At 54.8% G+C, this 6,281-nt stretch overlaps 2 long non-coding RNA genes across 4 annotated transcripts; one reads left to right on the top strand and one right to left on the bottom strand.

Moving 5' to 3' along the window:
* Positions 1-482: 482 nt before the first annotated feature.
* Positions 483-6,021, top strand: LOC148217641 (uncharacterized). 2 transcript variants are annotated; one of them, XR_015800936.1, is made up of 4 exons: positions 483-930; positions 1,593-1,691; positions 3,241-3,426; positions 5,876-6,021. It is a non-coding gene; the product is annotated as an uncharacterized LOC148217641 (long non-coding RNA). The 2 variants fall into 2 exon arrangements; XR_015800935.1 differs by having other exon boundaries at positions 3,210-3,426.
* Positions 2,034-4,711, bottom strand: LOC148217642 (uncharacterized). Of its 2 annotated transcripts, XR_015800938.1 has the most exons (3): positions 4,124-4,711; positions 3,330-3,497; positions 2,034-3,003 (listed from the first exon to the last, which is right to left on the bottom strand). It is a non-coding gene; the product is annotated as an uncharacterized LOC148217642 (long non-coding RNA). The 2 variants fall into 2 exon arrangements; XR_015800937.1 differs by having other exon boundaries at positions 3,330-4,711.
* Positions 6,022-6,281: the final 260 nt, after the last annotated feature.

Here is a 6,281-nt window from a genome sequence, read left to right as displayed (position 1 = left end):
TTGCACTCATACAGAGGCAGGAGGTTTCTCCGTTCTGGTCGGGGTTTTTTTGGGGCGTTCATTCAGGGGGATTTCCTCAAGGATTGGGACACGCCTTGATTCCATCCCTTGCCTGTCTCCCAAGCGCCACCCTGTGGGCAGAGCGCGGTACTGCGCGCCTGCCTCTCCCAAGATGGCGGCTCGGGTGTCGCTCCCCGACCTTCTAACTCTGGCTGCAAAAGGAGGGTGGCACAGCAAGGAGCCCGCTCGCTCTAGTGGGATGCCTGCGCACGACGCCGACACCGATGCCACGGGTGCGATTTTCGGCGGCGTTTCCAATCGTGCGGACATCTCCTTCAGCCCGCTTCGGCCCGGGGAAGAGGGGCGGGGCCGCCAGCGATGGTCCCGGCGCAGCCCGGGCAGGCTCGGGGCGGAGCCGGGACTTGGCGAGGCGGGGCACGGAGGTCCCGGGGACGGGACCGGGCGGGGCCGGGGCGGTGCTTTAGGGGCGGTCCCCAGTGGTCCCGGGCGGCACCGGGGGCGGGGCCGGGTGATCCCGGAGCGGTACCGAGCTGTGCTGGGGACGGTGCTGCAGGGGCGGTGCCGGGCCCGCCTCAGGGTGATTGAATGCCCAGAAATCGCCTCCTCTGCCCCGTGCTCACACTGAGCTGCGGGCTGCAGCGTGCTGTCGGAGCTCCGCACACAGCACGGATTTGGGCTTCCCCTCCTCTCAAACCCTCTCCCCCTTCTTCCTCCTCCTCCTCTTCCTCTTTGTCCTCTGTCACTGCTGAGGCTCTGGAAAGAACTGAAATTCTGCAGGGAGAGATGTCCTCTCGTGGCCCCAGGGACTGCCTCGGCACGGGCCACGAGCGCCTCCGGCCCCTGCCTTCTCCTGCTTGAAAAGATCACCTGGAGCCCGAGCTCGGGGGGGTGAAATCAGCTGAAATCCAGGTAACTCTGTCAAGTGCCCCCCAGGGACATCGGCGGGGCTGGGGGATGAGGGTTTGAAACAGCAAATTCTTTGGAATATACACCTGTCCCTGTGCCGATGCTGCTGAGCTTCCTGCCACAGTATATCCCCACTCCATGAGGCGCTGTGAGGTTATGGCAGTGGGAATTGAGCAGGGAATTCGGGGCTATGGGCATAATTCACGGGAGCTCGCAAAGCTGACAGCCAACCCCAAATCGGGGCACAGCACAGAGAACAATCTGTGTGCTGCCCTGTCAGCTCAAGCTCCTGGGCTGGGAAGTATTGGGAGTTAAATGTATGGAATTACACAAATCACAGCAACTGGCATCACCCAGAGGGACAATCCAAGGCCCAAACAATTCCTCCACAGTCCACTCTGGGAAAAACACCCTGTGCCTGCCAGGAGCTCTGACCCTGCTTTTCCTACCAGCTCCTGAGCAGTGTCAGGGCCACCAGGACGCCTTTAAAATCCAGATAAACCCCAAATCCTACACAGTGAATAATCCAAAGAAAGTACTGAATTGTTGTCATTAAAAGCTCAAAACTCATTAAGAATTCTATGACAACAGTGTAATGGACTCCCAGGAACCTCATGAATGCTCTCGGTTTCATTTTTGTGTATTTTTACTCCCTCATTTGGCAGCTTGTAAAACTTATCCTGGAATTCAGAGGTCAAGCAGGATCGACTTTGGATTGACCTTCACCTCTGGTCCCACTTTGTGCAAACACAACTCGTGCCCAGGTGGGTGAACTCATCACCTCAGCTTTTCACTCCAGAGTATCCCCTCCTTATTTCCCTGTAGATGAACTCAGATCCACTCCTCACCTCCACTGGTCATCCAAGCGTCCATTCTGTTCCCCACAGGCCCTGGTGGCCCCAGGGAGCTCCCTTGGCCTTTCTCCTGCCCCTCTGCAGCCCGAGGTCGCTACACAAACAGTTCTTGTGTCCCCTCTAAATGACCCCGGGTTTTCTGCTCAATGAATGGCATGACCCGTGCCCACTGCTCATGATTCACCCAACCAAAATCAAGAGCAAATGTTGCTTGGGCTTTAAGAACTTGAAATAACTCTGAAGCAAAAGAAATCACCTTTTTCTTCTGGTTTTTATTTTTATTTTTTCATTTAAGATGCTGGACTTGCCTCTGTGGATGTGTGCTGAGCTCTCACTGCAGGGGACTGTCAGGCCTGAATGGCTGTGAGTTCGTGTTCTTCTCAGTAGGGAATCAGAAATTATTCTTAGACCATAGAATTGTTTTCTGAAACCTTTCCCCTTTCCTCTTTGTGCCTTTGAATTTTTCAGCTGTTCCCTGTTGTCACTTCCCCTGCCTGACTTCTGTGCAGCTCCTAGCTGGGAAAAACTGGGAAAACTTAGGGGGTACAGAGGTGGAATTTTTGGCTGGATTTTTCTAACATTTCTAATTTTGCTGAACTTATTTCCCCAGTGAGAAGAGCACGAACTCACAGCCATGCAGGCCTGACAGTCACTGCGGGAAATCTGACACAGTATTAATAAGTAACCTTTCCTGAGAGCAGTCACCACCCCAGTCCTCCAGCCTTGTCAAATGTTTGCAATGAATGGAGCCAAGTTCTAATCCTTAATCTAAATTTATGTCAGCTTTTGTTAGAAAGATACCGGACAGTAAATCATACAAGAGAATTTAAAAATTGCACAAAGAATAACAGGCCCAGACCAAACCCAACCGCCCCCATCAGTGCTCCACCCCAATTTTGGGAGAAACAGTGATACAGTTTATAAATACTCTCCTTCCACACTATTCAGTCCTTCACCGCACATCCCCAGAGAGGAGTCCCTCAGACCTTGCTCCCCTGAACACCAGGAGAGCTGGAGTTTCACCCAGATCCCACATTCCCATGGCAGTTAATCCCAGCAGGGAGGCAAAGAGGAACCCTGCATCCTCTGACATAGCCCACAGCACGGGCAGCACCAGGAGCCCTCCAGGCTCAGACCTCTGGTGCTGAAGCCTCTGGGCTTTGGCTGATCAAACACCACAGCTCTTGGCAAAGATGGCAGGAGAGTCGTGATTCTTCCTGTCCTGAAAGAGAGGAGGAAAAGAAAATTAAGTCGACTGCAGAAGGATTCCAGCTCTCAACTTCTGCTCTGATTCCTCACTCTGGGGTTTTATCCATGACAAGTGACACCAATTCAGAGTGCCCTTTTCCAGCATTTTTATTCCTAACTATTTCAGACATTAAAAGGATGCTCATTTCTCTTATTGTATTCTTTGCTTAATTTTATTAGAGGCATTTTCATCCCAGACCCCACTTGTCAGTTCTTCAATCCTTTAGCACTGGACTTGGCACAAAGGGATACCCGTGGTGCTGCATCACAAGAAATCCCAAAGAGAAACCCCTTCCAAACCTGACGGAGAAAGCTTTCAAGGCACTCCAGAACACAGACAGCTGTTCCTGCCTTGTCAGGCCACACCAATTCTGTCCCATCCACCTGAACTGTGCAGGTGAGGAAAAGGCTTTCCTTGCTCCTCGGGAATCACTGTCTGAGACCACAGATGTCCATCCTGGGCAGCACCTGGAAACAACGTGGGAAAGGCAAAATGAGAGTGTTTTCTATCAGAAAATTACTACTACTAATAAAAATAACAATCAGAACTTCTGGACAAATTTAGTAACATCACTTTGATATGAGAAATACAGGCCATGCCCATCCTTGTAGCCCAGGTGAAAACAGGAAGGAGAACTAGAGGAAAAGCAGAGTCCCTTATTTGATCTCTGGACACAAACGGAGGCCTTTTCCCTGTGAAACCAAACTCACCCTTCCAGGGTTCCTGAGATCAGCTACGAGGAGGCTTTTGGCACTCCAAGAGCAGCTGGGTCACAGCTGGATGCGGCTTGGGTCTGGGAGACACCGTGCTCCTTCTGGAATTCTAGCACGCAAATGCCTGCTCCTGGCCCCAGGCCCGGAGATAAAATCTGTGGGGTTTTTCCCTGTGCAACATTGTTCACCCCTCCCAGGTTCCTGAGATCTGCACAGAGGAGGCTTTGGGCACCCCAAAGGCAGCCAGGGTTACAGGTGGGGGCAGCTTGGGGCTGGGAGAAATCCTCATCCATTTGGAATTTTATCAGGCAGAAACCTGGCTGGGTGCACAGGTCTCTGGACACGACCAGTGGCCCTTTCCCCTGTGAAACAAAACTCACCCTGCCAGGCTCCTGAGACCACTTAGGAGGAGGGGTTTGACTCTCCAAGAGCAGTCGCAACGAGAGATGCTCACACAGAAGGCCATGCAGAAGAGGAAACGAGCGCACCCGCAGCCCCCCAAGGCGCGCCCCAACGCCCCAGACCCGGCACCGCCAGCTCGGGCAGTCCCATAAAGCATCCCCCGCCTCCGCAGCGGCGGGACAGGCGGGGCCCGGGGTCCCCGGGTCCGCACGGGCAGTCCCCGCGTCCCGGCCGGTCCCGAGGGTCCCGAGGAAACCGAGCGTGCCCGGAGGCGCGGCAGGACGGCAGCGCAGCGCCGCCTGGCGGCGGAGCAGGAGAGCAGCGCCGGGCCCCATGGCAGTATCGGTACCCGTGCGCCCCCTGCTGTCCGCGGCGATGCAGCGCCCGATGCCGAGTTCCACGCCCGTGTCGCCGAGGGAGAGGGGCACCGCTGGCTGGGGCCTCCCCGCCGACACGGACAGAAGCCGAAGCAGAAGCCCCGGTGCCATTGGCGGCCCCTACCCAGCGGGCCGGGCTCCGCCGGGCCCGCGGCCCCGCGCGGTATCGGGTCGTCCCGCTCCCGTCTTCGTCGCACCCGGGCCCTGCTCCTGGCATGAAGCGCGTCACCGCCCCGCGCCGTCCCGCCCCCCGCGCGTCATCGCGTGCGTTCGGCGGCCCGCCCCGGGGGCGGTGCCGGGGGCGCTACCCGGGGCGGTGCCGGGGCAGTGCCGGGGGCGGCACCGGGGGCGGTGCCGGGGGCGGTGCCGGGGGCGTTCCCGGTCGCCGTGCCGGGGTAGCCCGGGGAGCGGTTCCGGGAGCGGTTCGGGGGGCGGTGCCGATTGCGGTCCCGGTCACTGTCCCCAGTCCCCGTCCCCAGTCCTGGTCCCGGTCCCAGTCCCGGTTCCGGTCCCCGATCCTGGTCCCAGTCCCAGTTCCCCGTCCCGGAACCCGATCACGGTCCTGGTCCCAGTCCCCAATCCCGGTCCCTGTCTCCAGTCCCCGTCTCCGATCCCGGTTCCGGTCCCTGTCCCAGGTCCCCGTCCGCGATCCCGGTCCCTGTCCCATTTCCCCGTCCCGGTCCCGATCCAGTCCCGGTCCACGTCCCCGATCCCGATTTTTCCCCCCCTTTCACACTGATTTTTCCCCCGATTTATCAATGATTTTTTTCCCCATTTTTTCCCATTTCTCACTGATATTTTCCCCCATTTTTCAGGGATTTTTTTCCCCATTTCTCACTGATTTTTTCCCCATTCTTCATGGAGTTTTCCCCCGTTTTTCACTGATTTTTCCCCATTTCTCACTGACTTTTTCCCCATTTTCCCCATTTCTCACTGATATTTTCCCCCATTTTTCATGGATTTTTTCCAGATTTATCCCCATTTCCCACTGATTTTTCCCCATTTTCATGGATTTTTCCCCCCCCCGTTTCTTACTTATGTTTTTCCCCGATTTCTCATTGATTCCCCCCCCCCCCCCCATTTCGCACTGATTTTTTACCCATTTTTCCCCATTTCTCACTGATTTCTTTCGCCATTTTTCATGGAATTTCCCCACCCATTTCTCACTGATTTTTCCCCCATTTCTCACGGATTTTTTCCCCACTTTCCCCCATTTCTCACTGATTTTTTCCCCATTTCTCAATTAACTTTTCCCCACTTTTCCCGTTGCTCACTGATTTGTTCCCCCATTTTTCATGGATTTTTTTCCCCATTTCTCACTGATTTTTCCCCCCCATTCTTCATGATTTACAGGATACTCTATCGTGAATGGAAAGCAATTAAAGGAAGGGGGGAGGTTACCAGCCACCTGGTCAGCTCAGACAGCAGAGCTGCACACGCTTGTGAGAGCCTGTGAATTATAGCAGGACAAGACATTAAATATATTTACTGATTCTAAATATGCATATGCGGTAATACATGCATTTGGAAAACTATGGGGAAAAAAAGAGGTTTATTAAGCTGCAGAAGAAAGAAGAAAAAAATTGGTTTACAAGGGATGGCAAGCAGTGGATACCAAAAGCTCTAGCCTTACAATTGTTAAAACAACTTCATTAAAGGAGTCGTTCTGTGCCTTCTTTGGGGTGAGGAAAAAAGGCTGAGGGGGGCTCCGACGTGGTTTGGGGCACCCCAAGGTCCCTGGGAGAGGGAGCCGGGCTGC

This window comes from Sturnus vulgaris, unplaced genomic scaffold, assembly GCF_052056855.1.
Source record: "Sturnus vulgaris isolate bStuVul1 unplaced genomic scaffold, bStuVul1.hap1 Scaffold_521, whole genome shotgun sequence".
In the NCBI taxonomy this organism is placed as follows: Eukaryota; Metazoa; Chordata; class Aves; order Passeriformes; family Sturnidae; genus Sturnus; species Sturnus vulgaris.
This window is presented reverse-complemented; position numbering and strand designations above follow the sequence as displayed.